The sequence below is a fragment of the Nilaparvata lugens genome, chromosome 2, assembly GCF_014356525.2.
Source record: "Nilaparvata lugens isolate BPH chromosome 2, ASM1435652v1, whole genome shotgun sequence".
Lineage (NCBI taxonomy): Eukaryota > Metazoa > Arthropoda > Insecta > Hemiptera > Delphacidae > Nilaparvata > Nilaparvata lugens.
Window position 1 is genome coordinate 33,232,300 of NC_052505.1, and position 21,944 is coordinate 33,254,243.

Consider the following 21,944-nt stretch of genomic DNA (forward strand, 5'->3'; position numbering starts at 1 on the left):
ATTTCTTTATCTTGTATGGTAATCGTGAACATTTGAATGCCTATTGAATGAGTGCTCGTTATTTTTTACATGTAAAATATTTTTGTAGATGATATTATATCTAATTTATAGTATATTGGATTACTAAGCCCTAATAGTTACTGCTACATGAATTATTATCTATTATAACTGACTGCTAAAAGTCACTACAGTATTAATAATATTAATCAATGATCAAAGTACACAAATTAAATCTTCGCGCGCTTCGCTAAAAAGTAGAAAATGCAAGCTTGAGATTCTATCCGCTAGGTAGCAGAATGATCGTGGCAATCTTGTTGGCAGTGAAATTTTTTGCTTGTTCGTTGTTTGAGTGTGAGACTGTGAGTGTGTGTGTGTGTGTAGATGTTGATGGTGGAGTCATCGAAAGATAAGTCCGTATGCGTTGACTCGCTGTCAATAATTATTTGTAATTATTATGTTCAGTGGTAAGCAAAATGTTTTCTGTAGTCTAGTGATTACTTAAATTGAACCTATCTTCATAAAACTTGTATATAGGAAATGTATGTATTGGTGTCGTCTAATCTACATCGATCTAGGCTAGGTTTCCGTTAGGTCACCGCCATGAAGGATGGTAACTTCTGTTTTAGCGGTTTTAAGTGTTTTTTGTGAAGTTCAGTGATTTCTGTGTTTTGGATCTGCATACCTACTTGCTGTTCTGAAGTAAGATTATTATTCATTCTAGATTTTTTTAATTTCTTATTTGTATTTCAAATACCTCTCACGTTTCGTCAACATAACCCATTCTGCACTAAGGCATAAAATAATACTCAACTGTAGAATCTAGAGCACCTCTTTATACTTTTTTAATATTAGAACATGCTAAACAATAATTAACTAATAATATTTTGTTTGGCTTGTATGAATAATAAGAGTAGAATAACTTACCAAATCTCCTGACATGGTGAGTTGAAATAAGTCACAGTCAGCTTATTCCATAGTTTGCAGAAAGTACCTACCGGTACCATTTTCATTCAGTTAAAAAAACAATTTATTTTTATCCACTATACCTTTTCAAATATTATGATAACGTCTGGGTGTATAATTGGAAAATACGTTTTATATTTGAAAGTTTGTAGACTTGATTTTTAGGTTAGGTAGAATTTCAAATTTTTAGTAAGTGCCATATTTCAAGTAGGTAATGATCTGTCAGTTCTTTGCTCAGAGAGCTGTTATTACAAATAGGAAGTAAATTCTATAAGAAGTACAAAGGCTTGAAACTAGCATAACTTCATTAACAGTGACAATGAAATTGTTACCTTCTTTGGAAACTACACTGATTCATTTGTGCATATTGCAAACAGATGCCGAGTTTTTATTGATTTTACTAGGTTTATCAAATTCAAGTTGGGTAATTCATTATAAATTTGTCAAAAGTTATTTTTGCCAGTCTTAAAAAAAATATGAGTTGAAATTTTTTAACCCCCAATCACATAAGACAAATTGTAGGGCTGATGTTTTTAAAAATTAACAGTATGTTTTCAAAAAACTCTCTGTGATAGGCGCTGACAAATCACAGTTATCGAACCTATTGATTCTCGCGCTAAGTATGAATTATGTAGCGTTATTAGTTTTTTTTTACAAACAAAATGCAATAGTTTAGCAGAAATCTACTGAAGAATGAGCCAAGTTTATGCAGAAAAAATTGTGATTTGATATGAGTGAATGATCTAAGAAATATTTAATATTTTTTATCACCCGCCATTCAAACCTGACTTAGCCACTAGTAACCTATTTTTAGCTTTTTCTAAAGCTCTATACATGACTTTGAGGACAGCGCTTCCAAATTATTAAACGTTCATAAGCAACGCCATATCCCTCCTCAACTCATTCGGTGGCACTATTTCATGATCAGGATCTTGTCAGTCTGGTCCACTGACATATTCCACGGGTTTTATGTTGAGAAAAATCTTTAAAGTAACTTGAAGTGATAAAATGGTTTATTTATATAACCCTACATTCGTCTTCTATGACCAATTGGAGGTTCAATAAAAATAAACTCGTACTTCCTCTCCAGTGTACATTGGTGAACTAAGTGCGCACTGCTTTACAAACATGCTTTATTCAGACTTCTATTTTACTGTGTAATTTAATTTGTAGAAATTCGCACACAGAAGTAAGTTTACAATGATTTAATAGGTTACAACGCGGCTTGATTTTTATTCTATACACGATATGAAAAAGTTGGTTTTAGAAGTGGTTTTAAAACTTACAAAATATGCCTTTCTAAAATGTTTCATCTTTAAAATATTGATGTATAATATTAATATTAAACAAGTTTCCAGAAACTGGCTAATATATTTATGTTTCAACTAATATTTGCTCTGAGTTTTTAAATGTCGCATTTTGGTTGGCCACTAAATGCATGATAAACATGTGTGTACATGCATCTTTATCCTGCATATCCTACCGTTAGGTAGGCCAGTCTAATACACGTGATATTAAATTTCTTAGAGGATACCGGACATATTATTCAGAGAGCAAAAATATATTGCAATGATTGTTTCAGATTGACTGAGATGCTGATCTAAGAAATATCTGTTAGGCTATCTTTATAAATTTTAGATGCATTACTGCCTCACATTTTTGACTTATTCTACGATTGTGATTGACTTTAATTTTTTTTAGACATGGGCTTCAATTGAGAAGGAGTGTTCATCAGATAAAATTGTGGCCAAAATTTACTGTTCAGATAGGCCTATTGTCATTCAACACTTGAAATTGACATAGAGTTTGGACATTGACATACAACATACAATAGTCGAAATTCGCTATTATCCATGTAATAGTCAGCTCATTTTCCAAAAGCAATTTAGTAACGAGTTTATTTAATTATATATTTGACAGTGTTGGGTCCTACTGTGTATGATCGAAGTTTTTGACAGTGAGGCATCGTGCTTGCAATATTATGTGGTTGGTGAATGGGTGAGAGTGAGAGGATATTCAATATAGCTTGGTTAGTTGAACGACCGCCTGATTCGGGTCGCTATTATTTCCTTGTTGAATGAAATGAATATCATTGATTTGGTCCCATGGCTGTTGTGCTAGTGCTAGTCTACATCGCTCATGTAATCATCTCTATATTCATACAGTTTGACTACAGTTTCACCTATCAAGCCTATAATCATTGCCTGTGCCATTGTTATTACTTTAATATGAAATCCCATTTCTATGAGAATGAATCTCATCCACAATATTAGATATTGAATATTCTGTTTGGCACTTTTACGTACTTTATCATCATAGAGTAGGTTTATATATTTTTATGTTTATATATTGATGTTTCCTGTATCTATCCATGCATTTATACTCATACTGCTGTATTGATAAAATCTTATCCGCAATAAAGGAATTATGCAATGCTTAGGGTACTATTATGGATCAATAAGATACATTATTGTAATACAGTGAGCATTGATATAGGACATCTCAAGGGATCGCTCGAAAAATGTACTATAACGGTCTGTACAAAATCGGGGTGTACCATATGGACATATGTGTCTTTATGTACGTTTCAAGGGTCTGCAGAAAAAAATTACTATAACGGGGTATACTAGATCGAGGTTCCACTGTATTTTAAATCAGATTTGATATATTTAGTATTGTAATTATGTGAATTGCAAAGTTTACTCGAATTTATATGAGATCATCCATAATCAATATAAATATTATTGTTTCACAACGATTCAAAACTGGTAGGCCTAATTCTTGATTGAAATGTTCAATATTTCTTATCTTTTTTACGTCCATTGTTCTAATTGACGTTATTTATTAAAAGCGCACTGACAATTAGAAACTTGATGTTTCTGTAGGCCTCTCGAAACCGTGATTCCCCAATTTTTGTATAACTCTAATAAAAAATTATGTTGAAACTTTAACATTATTCAAAAAATAAAAAAAAGATTTTTTCCTTTAGGAAGTGATGGAGGGTTTTTGGAGGCCGATTATGAAGGGTTTTTAAAAACCTCTTATGAGGACTGTTGGTCTTTCAAGTTTAATAAAGTTTTGCTAAGTACACTGAGTAGACACTCTTCTAGGATCAGAAGATGAATATGCACCAGGAAAGAATCGACCTGTTACAGTTCGATAATGATTGTGTGCCAACTTTCATTGTGTGCCCAATGATGTAAGGTAGAGGAATTTTTCTTGTTCAACTTGGAACTGCATATGAATGCAAGCTCTGAACTGTACTAGACTGTACGGCCTTGGCCTGCTGAACTTGTTGGCATGCAATTCTCCTTGAGGGATAGCAATTCTGGATCTGAAGATATTTTCCGTGTTCATCAAATTTACTGTATATTATCCTTCATTATAATAGTCTTGTAATCCAACATCTTTATATTCATAAACTGAATCATGTATATTCAGTTAGAGTATTCTTTCTCTACTTGTGTGTATAATCTTCACAGTATTGGTCTGAGAATTTAAATATGTATTCAGTTTCATGAAGGTGTCTTTCTTTGTATTGGGTATGCTCGATCCTGTTTGAGGTGATCCCGATTTTGCACTATTCGAACAAGGCTTTTTACTGTTTTTTTTTAAACATACATTATATTTCAAAATGACATCTCGAGATTGATGTCTTTTCAACGTTTTGTTAGTGAGGGTAATATGTTTATTATGTATGAATCAAAATTGAAAAATAGGGGTTGAGTGAGAGGGTACCCCAGCACTCCTATAGAAAATTAACTAACTATTCTACTCTATTATTATCAGGAATAGGAATAGTCATGGGACCCAGTGATACCAGTATTGAATGTTTTCAATCATTTCTACATGATAAGCCTAATAATAACTATAGTTAATGTAAATTTAGGGTATATCGTATGATGTTTACTAGAACTATCAATTTGTATAATAACTATATGATTCATGCTTTCTATTTCAACAAAAACTATTATAAAGTTGTTATTTCATAGCAATATTCTACATATAACTTTCATTCAATCCTTATTAGCTCTTCTAATACTGTATAACTAATAACGTGTCGATGTGCATAAATATATTATTGACATATTGCCTCTCATAATTCTTTTTTCTACTTCAACAACATTAAACGATTCTGTATGGAAGGGAGATATTATAATCTTGATCCTCTACTCAACCCTATTTCTCTTTTCTAGTAATATTTATACAGTATTATGTAAAATTATATTGACTTCCAATTCTCATGAAATGAATAAATAGTTTCTATAATATTCAAACTTCGATTCTCTGCATTCGAAATAAAATTCCTAGTCCTTAGTTTAATCAAAAAATGTCGCTTCTATTTAAGCCCCTCCTCCGTACTCCAGAGCGTTACATTTTTCAGGGATGCTCCCATATAAAACAAGAAAAAAACAGTTTAATTTTAACGCAATGTTAAGTATAATATCAGTATAATTACTTGTATTACGGTATATTGTTGAGGAGGAAAGCGTCGATTGTAGTTCACCTACATTGAATGCCGGTTTATTGTGTCGATGTGCCACTTGCCAGATGCAAGCCGCGCCGCGCATCACGCTCTGCTGATTGCAATTTGATCTCCGTCCTGTCACTGCTTGGGAACCTCCAACCTCAACTCAAAGTTCTTTGTTCGTAGGCAGCTCAGCTGTGCCAGTGTTTACATTCACCTTCATTCAGTCCCCAAAATTAGGTAGCTTATTTGGAACTAAGAAAGAGGGCAACATGTTTTGTGCAGACAGTAGTTGAATAAGAATTTATTTCATGAATATCTCCCATAATTTTCCCTTACATACATAACATGAACAAGAACATTTCTTTTTCTATTGAAGGTATTGATTGAATCGACTTTGAAATCTAATAATCACTTATTTATCAAATACTTGAAAGACTAATCTTCAGAGTGGTAGAGTTTACTAAAGGTTGATGATGGCCGAAACTAGTTTCTCAAATGTTCGGTAAATCAGTAGTTGTGACAAACTCAAGGGGCTTGATTCAATATGGATATTTATTACAACATCACCGTCACTACAACACAATAAATATTGTATTGTAATTTGTTGTTAACTTCGATTTTTTGTAGCTTTGATTATTAGTAAATTTTTATATTGTCTAAACAGCTGATACTCTCACTCAGCGGTCAGGGTTTTGCCCTTGCTGGGTGGTGTCATGTAATTTTAATTTATTTGTAAAATAGCATAATATTATAATCTAGAATATTTCTTTTGTAAGTTTTTATTTTGTATTTTCTTTTTATGGGCAATAAAGATGTTTGAAAAAAATACTTTCTGTTTAAAATACTCCCTAATCATTTGTGTTTATTGCTGTTATCACTTATCTGTAGGCCTAATGGTTTCAAGTGGGTGTTCAGAAATGTTGTCAACCGTTGGATTTTTTGTGTATCAAATTATAAATAATTTTGCTTCTTCCGAAACAACTGATACTGGTATCAGTTGCAAAACTTGTATGAGATTGTCTGTAACTTAGCTATTGTTATATTGATTTGCTGCAGCGTCGGTAGAGCTCAAAAGATTGGAGGGAAGTGATGTCATCGCAGGCACGCCCGATTGAGATAAGCGCCGTGCTGACGGGTCGCCAGTTGGAACGGTGTTTGCCTGAGGCCGGCTCTGCTATCAGACAATTTGAATTCCAAAATCCATTCCCGGTCATCCAAAATCCACCTAAACTTTTGGTCCGTTCATCTCGTACTGTACTATGATTCCTCCCATGACGTATGTAAGGCAAGTTTCTCAGATTGACCAGATTTCAATTTGTCTTGCTTTTAGTTGAAAACAATCAAAAAGGTTCTCTTGAATTATGTTTTACAGGTAAAAGGAAAGGTTAGGGAGCTGGGTTTTTGCTGTTAAATGGCAATTTGTTGATATTATTCGAAATGTGTTGATAGTAATACACAAGAATAATAGTCCGGGCGCAAATGTCATGAATAAGGCACTCCGTGGTCATTTTTGCGTAACAGCCGTGGAAGATGTCTCAATTTCTTCGTTAGGTGTAGCGTAATAAGGATCGTGATGATGAGTCGAAATCACAGGCAAACACCTCGGAAACAATATGGCCGCCAAAATTTTCAGGGTTTTGCTATATCGCTTATATTGCAATAAACGTTCAAGATATTCAACCGTTTTATTAGATTAAAATATTTTAAAACTCTTCCTCCACTATTTTTGTTCTATAAAAGTTTCCTTTAAAACGAATATTTCTTTAGTTATAACCTTCAAAAGCCCAAAAACGTTTTTATGAATTTGTTCAAATTTCATTCCATTATAACTTTTTTTGTGCAAGAGATACAGATGAAATTTAGAGCGTTTTTTCAATTTTGGAACGATATATCTTCATGCGCTGTACGTCAAAAAATGAGTTCTCCAGCGCCCTCCAAAGAAACCCTGCATGATTTCTGGTGCGTTTTTCCATACACATGAGGTAACAAGCTAGAACTATAAAATCGATTTTTTCATGACTACTTTAAGATAGAGACTTGAAATTTGATGTTTAGAAAGAGATTATCTATGATGGCAATCTCAAAAATGTTTGTCAACATGGAAAAAACAAGATGGCGGCAAAAATATGTCGATTTTCAAGAAATCGTCTATAATTCTAATAATGTCGAGGATATTGGATCAATTCAGCCATTTGGAAGCACCAAAATAATCAAACTACAATATCCAAAAGATTTATCCAGTTCCGACAACTTTTACTATGGTGAATATAACTTCAAACTCTTGAAATCAGATTTTTTCCGCCATCTTGGATTTTCAATAATGACAAACATTTTTGAGATTGCCATCATCGATAATCTATTCCCACACTTCTTCATGAAGTGATTTATACCATTTTCAGGTCTGTACCTTCAAGGGGTCATGAGTTGCATGGTTTTCTAATTGTTCAGGTTTTGCATATGGTGAAAAAAGAACGCTCCAGCCGTAGAAGGTGAACTTACAGCCTTCAACTAGATGCCATTTTGAAGCTTTTATAATATTCTACTACACTGTGCCAATAATATTGGTGTTAGTTCACTCTGAATACATTTACAACGTGAAAAATAAAATTTTGTCCCCCAAAAATCTAATTTCAAGAGTTTGAAGTTATATTCACCATAGTAAAAGTGGGTGGAATTGGATAAATCTTTTGGATATTGTAGTATGATTATTTTGGAGCTTCCAGATGGCTGAATTGATCCGATATCCTCGACATTATTAGAATTACAAACGATTTCTTGAAAATCGACATATTTTTGCCGCCATCTTGTTTTTTCATGTTGACAAACATTTTTGAGATTACCATAATAGATAATCTCTTTCTAAACATCATTAAAAACATATTGATACCATTCCCAAGTCTGTACCTTCAAGGAGTCATGAGTTACACGGTTTTCTAATTGTTGGAATTGGCTTTTGGTGGAGCGTGTTTTCCGCTGCAAACAATACTTTTTACTCTTTTTCCGATGACGCTTCAGTCGTAAAATATGGACTTACAGCCTCCAACCAGATGTCATTTTGAAGCTTTGGAAATATTCTACAACACTGTGCCAATAATACTAATGTTTGTTTACTGGGAATACATACGCAGGGTGGAAAGTGAAATATTGTCCCCGAAAAATGTATGTTTCAAGTTTTTGAAGTTGAATAAATAATGGAAAGAGTGGTCGAAATGTGATTATTCTCTCGATCATCATTGTTTGGTTAATTCTTAACACTTTGGTGGTAAAATCAATCCGATATCTCTCACAATAACTGAATAACAAGCTATATAGAAATTTCTGTCAATAATGACCGCCATCTTGTATTTTTCAATGATGTCGAATATTTTCGTTGTTTCCATCATCAATATTCTTATTCGTCTTGTTGTAACGAAAAGATTGAGACCATTTTCAAGTCTCTATCTTAAAGTAGTCATGAAAAAATCGATTTTATAGTTCTAGCTTGTTACCTCATGTGTATGGAAAAACGCACCAGAAATCATGCAAGGTTTTCTTTGGAGGGCGCTGGAGAACTCATTCTTTGACGTATAGCGCATGAAGATATATCGTTCCAAAGTTGAAAAAACGCTCTAAATTTCATAGATTTGAAATTTCTCTGTATCTCATGCACAAAAAAAAGTTATAATGGAATGAAATTTGAACAAATTTATAAAAAAAGTTTTTTTGGGCTTTTGAAGGTTATAACTAAAAAAATATGCGTTTTAAAGGAAGTTTTTTTAAAAATTTTCGTCTAAAAACGGTTGAATATCTTGAACGGTTATTGTAATACAAGCGATATAGCAAAACCCTGACAATTTTGGTGGCCATCTTGTTTCCGAGGTGTTTGCCTGTGATTTTGACCTATCATCATCAGGATCCTTATTATGCTAGACCTAACGAAGAAATTGAGACTCCTGCCATGGCTGTTACTCAAAAATGACCACGGAATGACATTTGCGCCCAGACTATAACGAAAAGTTGAAATACTGGATAATTTCATCCTCAGAAAAGAAAATACAAGATGAAATTGCAACTTGTTGCTTCTTTTTTATTGTTGTATTTAATGGCCACATACGATTTTCGCTTAAGCGTGGGTAATGGAATGAGATGATTCTCTCGATCATCATTGTTTGGTTAATTCTTAACACTGTTGGTAAAACCAATCCGATATCTCTCACAATAACTGAATAACAAGCGATATAAAAATCTCTGTCAATAATGGCCGCCAGCTTGTATTTTTCAATGATGTCGAATATGTTCGTTGTTTCCATCATCAATATTCTTATTCGTCTTGTTGTAACGAAGAGATTGAGACCATTTTCAAGTCTCTATCTTAAAGTAGTCATGAAAAAATCGATTTTATAGTTCTAGTTTGTTACCTCATGTGTATGGAAAAACGCACCAGAAATCATGCAAGGTTTTCTTTGGAGGGCGCTGGAGAACTCATTTTTTTGACATACAGCGCATGAAGATATAAAACGATAAGATAAAAAACGCTCTAATTTTCATAATTTGAAATTTCTCTGTATCTCTTGCACAAAAAAAGTTATAATGGAATGAAATTTGAACAAATTTATAAAAAGTTGTTAGGGCTTTTGAAGGTTATAACTAAAAAAATATGCGTTTTAAAGGAAAATTTTATAAAACGAAAATTGTAGAGCAAGTTTTTTAAAATATTTTCGTCTAAAAACGGTTGAATATCTTGAATGGTTATTGTAATACAAGCGATATAGCAAAACCCTGAAAATTTTGGCGGCCATCTTGTTTCCGAGGTGTTTGCCTGTGATTTTGACCTATCATCACCACGATCCTTATTATGCTACACCTAACGAAGAAATTGAGACTCTTGCCACGGCTGTTACTCAAAAATGACCACGGAATGACATTTGCGCCCAGACTATAACGAAAAGTTGAAATACTGGATAATTTCATCCTCAGAAAAGAAAATACAAGATGAAATTGCAACTTGTTGCTCCTTTTTTATTGTTGTATTTAATGACCACGTACGATTTTCGCTTAAGCGTGGATAATTGAATAAGATGATTAAACGTTTTTACCTACTGGTGTGATTCGTACCCATGACGCGCTAGCAGACTAAAGCGTGCAACGCCTCAGTCGATTCAGCTATCCTGGTGGGCTGGCTTCATAATTTCAGAGTTCTCAATTATGTGAATCTTTGGATATAACCTAACTTTTCAAAGTCATTTGACTAAATTCTTGAAATAAAAGTGTTTAATATTTGAATCTGTTTTCTGTTCACCACAATATTGTAAATTAAATCAATAAGGAATGTTTTTTAATGTGGGGGATGAAAGAAGTGCAGCTTTGCCTTGCAAAATGTTTTTTCTTGCGGAGAAGTGAACAAATTCATAAGGCTGCAAAGGCATAAGGTCGCGTTGTGCTGTGTTTGATAGCGAATTAGCCCGCGGGCGGGCGTTGGTGCCTCATATCGGTTTTGGCTGCATTCGAATTCAAACACTGAAGCAGACGCCCTTCATATCAATCTGAAGTAAACATCATTTTTAATATCGAGCTATCTGTTTGTTTCCGTCATATGTTTGCAGTGCTTTCCGCACGATGGCTTTTGACAGGTTTGGAAACGCTTCAGGGGGCTCAAAGTCAAGATTTCATCAGTTAATGTAGAATTACTCGTTTGGATCGTGATTCATTTGTTGTTAATTGATTGAATCAGGCTAGTTAATATTTATGTATTAGAAGATTTATTTTATTGAAAATTAATCTACTGTTTCATTAAAGTAGGAAACTTCAAGACAAAACCCGAACCAAAACCCATTCTCAAGACAGAATGTTAATGAGAAATTACCTCCACTGTTATTAAGACAGTGATAGGCTCGAATCCCGCCAAATGCATAGTTGTTTGATTATTTTATCATTTTTACCCAAGCACATCAAAAACCTTTCGTGAACAGCATCCAGCTAATAGCGACACTTCAGTCTTCTGAGCTATCCTTTTGACTGATCATAGTAAAGTTTTCGTCAGTAAATTTGCTTTCACATTCTATAGTTAATAGGCCTAACGGTTGATTTTTGTGAAGAAAATATCAGAAAAATTAAAGTCAGCTACATCAACTTGTTGTTTGTTCACAAGCTATTTTCATTATTTATTGCTTCTTTGCTCGTGACATTTTTACCACTAAAAATTACTACCTTAGAACTTAACTCCTCAAATTTGTTTCGTCTAAAATTTATATTTCATAGATAATTTTTGTGCTTGGATAGTGCAAAACATTCTGTTTTATTCCAATCAAGAAAGTATCATGAAATACCGCTCAAGATAACAAGTAAACAAGCTCATTAATGAAGTCTCTAATGAATGCAGATCTGTAATGGAATATTTATGATTTATTAATTATTGTGCTGAATAAATTTTCACAGCGAAGAGGAAAGCGTCTTAACCTGTCTACCACTGGTACTATCTTTCATCTACTTTGTATCATACTACTTACTTTATACCTGCATATACATATACATACATACATATAGTATACTACTATACTGTATAACCTGCTGATGAAGCTGCTACAAATGAATAGTACCCATCCTAAATAATAATAATAATAACTTGAACCTTAAATATATTTTGCATTCCAAAATATGTAACCATGAATAGATTATGTTTCCTAAAAAATAAATTTCATCTTGCCCGTAATGACTTTAAAAGTCGTCATCGTCCAAGGGTTGTCAACCAAACTGCCTCTGCTGATAAGAGCCTCTTATCAGGTGGTTCAGAATACACTTGTTTCGCTGTGCTCTATCATTTTCTAGGAACGCCATTGATAAAAGTGAGAAGGAGTAACTAGTTGCCTACTCATAGGTGGAGGGTTTCAGATTGTGTTTGTATTTGACGGCTCGAAATAACCTTCTTGAATATTGATATCAGTGAAGGTCTCTCCTTTTTGCCATTAGGAACAACGATGCCAGTCACTCTGTTGATGGTCGAGTGACGGGCTGCCATTTACCCTGATTTCTTCGGAAAGTGTTACAGCTGAATTGAAACTAGTGAAAGTTGGCGTGCTCAGAATCAATTTTAGAAAAATTTAATCTTTTTATAATATTCTGGACGTCTCTTACTCCAGCTCACCTGCAGAGGATGCTTGCTATTAAACAGTTTTTATAAGAAAGGTGGTTAAGAAGTAAGAATAATATTCTAGATATTTGTTATGAGTGATACAATATTTTTACTGGAGAACTTTGGTGGGACAGCTTATTCGATTCAAAGTCTATTTTCAATGCTTTATTGTTCTTTTTTGTCCCATTTACCTCTTCACTTAAGGAATAAATCTTATGTGAATATAATTGAATTATCATTTTGAACCCAGTAAAGCTAGTCTACCTTCAACATTTCTTGGATGTAGTTTGAGAAGTTTGGATGTAGAGTTAATTGTTAGAAATATACAATTGAATTTAACCTCCGAAAATGACGTACAGTAGTCGCATTGTCAGATTAGTTTATTGATTCTTCTGTTTCTGGTATTGCTTCCGTTGAATAACATTATTTGTCGACTAAAATTAGTAAATGTTCTTACAACCTGACATTAGTTTGTATTCATATTCTACAACGTTTTCTCTTCATTTATTTTTCGTTTCATTTATAATTAATGGTAAGCGTTTTTAAATTTTCGTTTCGACAATTCAAAAAGTCTTTCATATTTTCTACTTTTACGTTGTAGATGTCTATCAGTATTATTCGTATTATTGGTATCAGAAAAATCAATAGAGAATCATCTATAAAACTCATGTTTTTATTCTGTTGTAACATTTTATTCAAATCATTCAAACTTTTATAAGAATTTAATCATTTGAGAGTAATGTTTTGCTGCCACTCTCTGAACATAATCTATCGTCACCAATCCATTTAGGGATTAATTCCTTTTTCAATGCTAATTTTGTCGGAGCATTTAGCTGGCGGTGAGCAGAGGCTGCATTATCGGGAGCCGGCAGCACTCACACAGAAACAATAATTGGCGATTTGGTCACCAATCCAATGCATCGTTGCTAAAAGCTATTGCTTCGAAATTGAATTGCTCTCCAGTTCCAGGAAAAGGATTTATAAACTAGGACAACGGTCTGGTCTATACTACATTTTCATGTAGAAATTTACCATAATATTGAAACTACTGGTATAATTCACTAATGCTGCTTTGAATTTATCTCATAGAATTTTTTTCTATTCAATCACAGATATACATTTCCAAGGCAGGTTTTATATTTTCAATACAAGATTGAATTCAATACTGAAACTCCAACCCACTTATATATGTTTCTCCATTTATTTCGAATTCATTGATTTGACAAGCCTAATCATTGTAATAATGGAAAAACAAAATAGGTATCTTCACTAAAAGTCTATAATTTCCAAATTTATAGAAACAATTGTGGAATGTAAGGTCATGTTAGCTGAAATATGCACACTTCATCGATTCTCATTTGTAAATTCTGTAGATAATTTTTCTTGAATAGCTTGGAGCCTAGCAATTGGAAAACATGTCCACTTTGAGTCGCTATATTTGAAATTAGTTCAAATTCAATCATGATTATCATTTTTCAGTCCAGAAGCAAATTAGTTGAAAATATCTAGTTTTATGTAGTTCATTATTGATCACAACTATTGGACAAGCTGTCAATGAACTCCCTCCAAATGAATAAATATGGATTTGTCAACAATGTAATATTTATATTATAATCAAAATTTCCATGCATTTCAAGCAGATGACTGCTGTCACACTTCAGAGGAAATAAATATTAGTTCCAAACTATTCTTGTATCCGTGACATCACTGCAAGAGTTGCAGTTTGAAGTTCAATGCTATAATGTAATCGAAGCACGTGCTAAGTCCACAAAATGTCGCTGACTGCATCCGGTCAGAAATGGATGCAAATGACTGATCCTTTGGGTATGTGATTACAGCTTGCAAATATACAGGAAATAACCAATTATTATGATGCTGAAAGTTGGATAGCCTGCTGCTGTATCTGTACTCATGGATTCATGGGTCGAGTATAAGTGTATCATTGGATTTGAACTGAGATCAATTTTATCTCCAGTGGTCGTTAATTGTTCAGATTAGATAAGTGAAGTGCACTTTGTATTTGCAGAAGGAGAAGTGTTTGATGCTCCATTATCTAAAAACAAGCTTCAAAATCACATTACTGTAGTTGGAAGTTGGAACCCTCGTAAAACTGAAGATCCATTCAACTCTCATTATCATTTCTCTCTATATCAGTGAAATCTATATTAGAGAATATAGTAGACTAGTATTCTAGAGTTGACTCTATACGTAGTATAAAGTTCACTACTCCCTATTTTGAAGCCTAAGGCTCATGTGGGAATAATCCTAGAAACGTATTTGAATTGTTGATGTGTTAAGAGCAAATCATTGATGTTGCTTGAATTATTTATTTATTTTCTCTGTCATGTAACCCATGTCAGATTTGTTTATTAAACATGAAAAAACATTCACAATATGGAAAAAAAGTCCTTTACATACTTCGATTAATTTTCATTAACTAAAGTGTAGCATCCCACTTTACAATTACAATTCACAGACTACAGAAGAGCAAATTATTGATGTTGCTTTAATTATTACAACAATCCACAGAATCAATAAGATTACAGAGATTTTATGATAGTATTATATTTTATCAAGAAGTAGGTACTTCAATATAAAACTATACAACAGCGGTAGAATTATTAAAACCAAGCAAATACAGTCGAATCCCGAAACAAACTACGGGAGAAACTATTGGTTTATTGAGAATTCTTATTAATTATTGGGATACTTTTAATTTTAATTGGGATAATTTACAGATTACTAAAAAATTAATAATTTATGAGTACCATACGTTGAAGGGATTTTTAAATACAATTGAGGAATTTTTATCAGGATAGTGATATTGGATGTTTAAATGTATATATTCTGAAGAATATATTAGATAATTGGTCTATAAAATGGTATTTGTATGCAATGCAATTTGTATATTGTATAACCTATAATTATATGATTAACCTATATTCTAAAGAATCTTACTATAGTAAGATATATTTACGGTTTTAATGTTTTAAAAAACTCGTTGTATTCGGATGTTAATAATTGGCTTATTTTCACATTGGGTGTTGGGGACGTTCAAGGAAATTCAAACAAATTCTTTATAACCAGAATTTTATGAATGACTGCATTTTGTTATATGATTATATCTCCCCCACGTTCTATTCTCCGATACCTATGTTGTCTCGTCTGACTTGTGACTTGTATCTGAAGCCATGTGATTGTTTTGGTGGCGGTGAACCGTGACGACCTTCCAGCGACCGCAGCGGTCTGCTCTGGCTCTGCTCTGCTCAGCCGGAAGCCACAGCTTCACTCCACTTTATTCATATGACTGGCACTGCGCTGGCTCGCTGGCAGCCTGGCACTGGCCCTCGTGCCTTACCTAACGGATCGCAAAACGGGCAACCGGTTAAGTGGCGCATTTAGTTAGATTGTACTGTAATATTGCAAATCACCGCTTCACACCCATCTCAATATAGGCCCACCGCTTTTTTCTCCCCTTCTGTATTCCTATACCATCTTATTTATGTGTTGCTATATTTTTAACATTTTATTGTTTTGTTTGTCATTGTATTATGTGGAGGAGGCAAAATTTGTTTCACCTGTTGTCTTCATTGATAAAAATTATGGTTAAGATGTTTCCCTGTACTGAAATATTTGCAATAACGCTTCATGTTCATCTAAATAGACCTTGCGCGTACTTTTCTATTTTTGTATGATTCCTATTAAAATATAGGTCTTATGTATTGCAATATTAGTAGGTTTTTTAGAATAATTTTTTTAAGTGTATGATCTTTCCTTTCATTACATAATTTCAGCTTTGCAAAATATATTATATCTAATAATATTAAAGATTTTAAATTTCAAGGATATGTGAATGGTTGAGAATTTGGTATATTTTTCCGTGTGATGCAATAATTCAGGGCTTCAGATTCATTTATCGAATCCATGTTCTATCCTCATATCACTCCTTTGTTTCTATAAAGCAAAGTATGTCATTCTATTATCAACATTGTTAGAATACAGTTAAATGAAGATATTTCTTAGCTAAATTTATCACTTCCTTATTCTTATGTAAAATACCGGGTTCAGTATTATTTAATAATTCATTGTAGCTTATTCCTGCTTTTGCAATCCACCATTTATGTAAGATGATTGATTGAGAATGATCTATTCATATCCTAATCAATATTTATAGATAATTAAAGATTACCAATTTAATTGATTGTTCTTCTGTTTCCAGAGAAACGAATTTGGTTTTTCTCACTTCCTTTGGAATAACATTTATTCATTTGACTACAAGTGGACAACAGACGTTGAGTTAATGAAAGGTAAGGTTAAGCGATAAGCTCTATCGGTATTTTATAGTTCAGAACATTTCATTTTATTGTATATTTTTGCAAATAGGGAGCAACATTGAATTTCAGTAGGAAAAATGGTCAACATTTCATTTTTTAGAAATTTTATTCATATTATGATATTGTTGTTTTTCAACGATTGTTTTATCCTGTACTTCCTATAACATCATGAATAACTCAAGTTATCAAGATCTATAAACGTAATCGCATATATAATTGTAGGTTTTAATTCATGGAAATTGAACTCGATGTAAGAAGAAAAAAATTATGAGTTGATTCCTCAATGAATTATCAGAAAATACGAATTATCTATTTCTGTTTTATCTAACTATAATACAACTGGGATTCAATATCTTCAATATAATCTGCAGACACTGTACTGTGGCTTAGCAAACTGATATTAATATAATTTTCCTTCCTAGCGAAGTAGTATAGATGTAGTCTACAATTGAATAGAAATAGTCTAAATATAAAGAGTATTGTTTTAGGAAAAACAACGTGAACAAATTCAGTAAGTTACATGAAGTAACCTGTAAAGGCGAAGCCTGGCATACACGATATTCCTACTCATCGCCTTGCTTGTCTAAAATTCAGATGATGCGAAATATTGCAAGCTTACAGCCATCTCCTCGTTCCCGAATTTCATACTTTTTTCATGTGTCTGCAAACATTTCGAGCCGCATGGCTAGACGAGACAACGTTAGTGCCAACTTTTATTTTCACTGCTTGTCTGGAAGGAGTATTGGAAAAGTGCCACCCCGCTTTTCCGATCTTGCCTAACTAGCTATTGTACTAGATAAGGGTGTTTGCGTTCGCAAAATGAATGAGCGTCGTAACAGTTTGATCGCGACAGAGAAGGAACACTCGTGTTGAAGTGAAAAAGAAGATTGACTTGGAAAATTGACTGTATTTTTTGCTGGAGGCTATACTCATATAATCTCCAGTCCCTGGGTAGTTATTTTTATATTGATAGTTATTATGAATTAGTATAAAAGCCAGAATAATTTGCATTGTAGTCTACATGGATGAAGAAATCCAATCTGATCATTATCCATTATTTTATTAATATAATTCAATGATTTCCACAAAGTATGAACTGTAAAAAAATTATGTTCAACTATATGAATATGAAATTCAATTTCATTCACGAAAATATAATACTGTATTGTGTTCATATTAATCGGCGGGGTTTGAATAGATTTTTATAAGCAAACTTGTGTAATTTAGCTGATCTCATTTGAGAATTATGAAATTTATTTGATGGAGAGAGATAATATTTGAAATTCCAAATTAATATCCTGTTTTAATTGTGGTGCTACAATAATAATGTGATATCATGATTGTCACCACATCACAATTTTAAGAAAAATAATGTACTTATTGTTATAATCTTTAGGGTACTGAACATACATTTTGTACTTGTCGTGAGCTGTGTTTAAACAAGAAAATGTTTTTTAAAGTCTTGGTAAAATCAATGGAGATGATTGAGGCCATCAATTTTCAAATTTGGTCAGTTTTAGTTCTTAACCATCGTTTAGCCATGATGGAGGAGAAATGTGGGCCGACATTTCGGAACAAAGAACTAAAGAAAGGAAGGAAGGTGCTTTCTCCAAGCGATCTACTCAAGCGGCGGCCACTGCGCGTCACGATGCCGTTACTCAATTGCCGACCACGCTGGACACGTAGGCCATGATGAATAAGTAAAAGAAGATGAGAAGAAAGGAAAGAAGAAGAAGAGAATGAAGGTTGACTGAAAGAGGTGAAAGGAGAGGGTTAGAAGAATAATACGGTTAAGAAGAGAAGAGTGATGAAGGTTGTTAATAGGAGGGAGATTGATTGATTATTTGCCTTTATTTGGGTGTAGTTAAGACTCCAGGTCTCCTCTGCCACACAACCCTAGAGGTTGATCAAGAAAAGACAAATAAAGGTGGAGATAAATGTAAAACAAGGAGAAGGCAGTGATGAAGAAGAGTGAAAGGCGGTAATGATGGGGAAGGAGGAGTAGAAGTTAGTGGAGAAGAAGAAGGTGGAATTAATCAAGAACATCGAGTGAAAGTAAAAGAGAACGAAGATTATAATGAATGAAAAAATGTAGATTATGGAGATGTATGAAATCAGGGGAAGAAGAAAAAGAGGATGATCAAGAAGTAGGAGAAGGTGATGAAAGAGAAGAAGAAGAATATGATGACGAAAAGTAGGGAAACATTCAATCAAGAGAAAGAGAGGAGCACAGACTGACTGCGCTTCGACATTTTAAGGCCAAGGTCGATGTTCCCACGGGATTCCTCTGCTCTGCTAATGTCTCGTGACCACTCCGATCAATCCGCACAAATTACCTTCTATAGTTTTAGACATAGCGTTCAGCCTATCAATCTATCAGTTTAGCATTGTTTGCACTGAACTATCAACAATTCAGATTCATAGGTTTTTGATCCTTATTATATTATAACACTTGCAAAAGTAATGTGACTCAGTAAACGTTATATTGAACCAAATTGGATTAAAGTTTTACTAAATCAAAGTTAGCGACAACAAATGTGCGATTTCTATTTTTATTTTGAAAAATACGGCAATTGGGTAAACAATGTTAGAAATAAAAAAATCAATGGTAGCATCATCTCTTGGATTTTTGTCAGTACTGATTTTTGAGCAAAGCTAACGGCGCTTCGCCGATATATAATAATAATTTTTATTTCCATTAAGATGTGTACAAAAGAACAAAAAACAATATTATATAAAATAATATCAATTACACTGTATGAATAGTTAGTTGAGTGATACAAAAGTCTGTATATAGCTATTGTCGTGAAAAAAAAACAAAATATCACTTTTACACACACAAACATCTGAAAGGAAATAATTAGGTGCTCCCGAGGCAAAGGCCTATTTGTTTTTATGTATAAAAAGATAAAGTTTCAATGAAAACGAAATTATTGTAATTTGTGAGTTAGAAGTTTATCCAAGTAAAACGAGTAAACTTATTGTTGTTTTATTTCGTTGCGGATCAATTCTGCAACATAAGTTACGAAACTTATTATCCATGTAAACTATGTGACACATAGTCTACAAAAAAGTATTATAATATTTTGTAATTATCAGTGATGCTAGAATACATAAATAAGAAGTGTGTATGACATACAAAAAGTAACGAGTGTCATTTACTTCCTACGTATGTGAATATTTATGTTCCATGAAAATTCAGTGATAGTAATCAACGTGGAAGGATACTTGTTGCAACACTAAATTAAATAACAAATTTGGCCCGTTGAAATTCGTTCGTGTAGGAAGCTCACTGACCTTATCTGCGCCCAAGTTTCTTTCTTGTAACAAATTTGTTTATATAAAGCATTTCTATTGCTATTTGTAGTTGTCCTTCTACAAGACGAATAATAATTTTCCACCCACCCGTTTTCGATTCCACGATTGCGTGTTGCCTGGTGATATTGACCTCTTTCTACTATAATGATCCGTTTCTAGAAATCGATACTATCATACTATTCATTCTAAACGTTCGCCCCTTCTTGTTTTGATGTGTTTTTATAGTAGTAATAGTCATTGATGACAAATGACAACATCCTTCGCTCGATAACGGTGCCGGTAGCGTACAGCCGTTAACCATTGCATTGCATAGGACTCATGTTATTGTTTGTAGCTTGATTATATCAAAGGAGAACTAGGAGGATTGCAAAATTGTTTGTTTTAAGAATCAAATTGGAGGGAATTCAGCATCTTGAATCACAATAGACTAATTCAATATGCTTGGTAACACAGTATTTTAATACTGAATTTAGAAATACCTTCAGTCATATTCAGAAAAATAGTCATCTCCAATGGAACCTGTAAATACTGTGGTGGTAAAGTATTGATAATAAAATAGAATTTTCAAAAGTTATCGAATAACAAACCATATTTATTTATTCGTTTGGAGATCTATAAAATTTATGAAAATTGTAAAAACTGTGATTTTAAATTGTTAAAACTGTGATTTTATGAAAATCACAGAGAAAAATGTGATTTGTGCTTGTAGTTCAAATAACAATATTCTTTTTTTGTGTGTAATATTATTCCCCTGAGAATCCTGATATTAATTTTTTTAATGACATTTTAGTACACTGTTCATGTTCCAATCAAATTACAAAATACATTGTAATGTCTCGTTTTTAATTAATTAGGTCCGCTAGACTGATTGCATTTACCGCTATGTATGCTAGTGGTTTAAACTAGTATAAAATTCTACTAAAAAATAATGTAATGTATACAACGACAAAATTGAATATCCATCGAAACATATTAATCGGTTGTTAAAGGTTTTATGGGATTGGTAACGGATAGATTGAACGTCACAGGACATATCTGTTTTAACTGAGGGCAGTAATTTATCCAATGTTGATGCCCTTTCACATCCCCAGCACGACTTGGTTGGCATTAGATCACCGAAGTTTGGTAACTTGCGATGTTCGTCCCTAGCATCGATCGATTCCGCCCAACTTTGAAAGTGATTTAGCATCCATGTTGAGCAGCTTCTTGTCGTTGAGAAGCGAAATAATCGTTCTGTTCACATCTTAGTAGCTGGGATTTGGGAAGGAGGAATTTCATATTGTTCCATTAGTAGGAATTATATCTAAAACGCTATTGCCCCAGTATCCAAGATCTCTAGACTTCTACTAATTATTATAATTAGAAATGGAGCCTTAACCAACCCGGAGGACTTTGAAAAAAAGAAGAAAAATCAAATTGTTGGAAATAGAAAGATGTGTTATAGATAAAAAAATATTGACCTCCAGAAACATTACTATCACAGAGGAGTAATTTGGAAACAATTGTTTTACTTTTTGAATGTGAAGATAAATTTATTATAATAGTGTCTTTGTAGTAGTCTCACTATAAAAATATGTGTGGAGATGTCCATTTTCTATATCTTTGAAGTATCGTGCAATGTAAAGCATTATGATATTAATCTTCTAAACAAATATAGATGATATTAGATATTGCTATCAATCATAAATCATGATGCACTTATAAATTCTATTTTATTGATAAAGCTAGTCATTCACTGTCCGATTTCTTG

At 33.1% G+C, this 21,944-nt stretch overlaps 1 protein-coding gene across 5 annotated transcripts in view; it reads left to right on the forward strand.

The window, feature by feature from the left end:
• Positions 1-319: 319 nt before the first annotated feature.
• LOC111046741 (ADP-ribosylation factor 6) overlaps positions 320-21,944 on the forward strand; it is a 43,049-nt gene continuing 21,424 nt past the window's right edge. For 3 of the 5 annotated variants that reach the window (XM_022332359.2, XM_039421057.1, XM_039421058.1), the window contains exons 1-2: positions 327-464; positions 16,762-16,849. The gene's annotated coding sequence lies outside the window, so the exon portion shown is untranslated. Of the gene's footprint in view, positions 700-16,761; positions 16,850-21,944 lie in introns of all 5 variants that reach the window. The other 2 variants (XM_022332358.2, XM_022332360.2) reach the window with 2 other exon arrangements.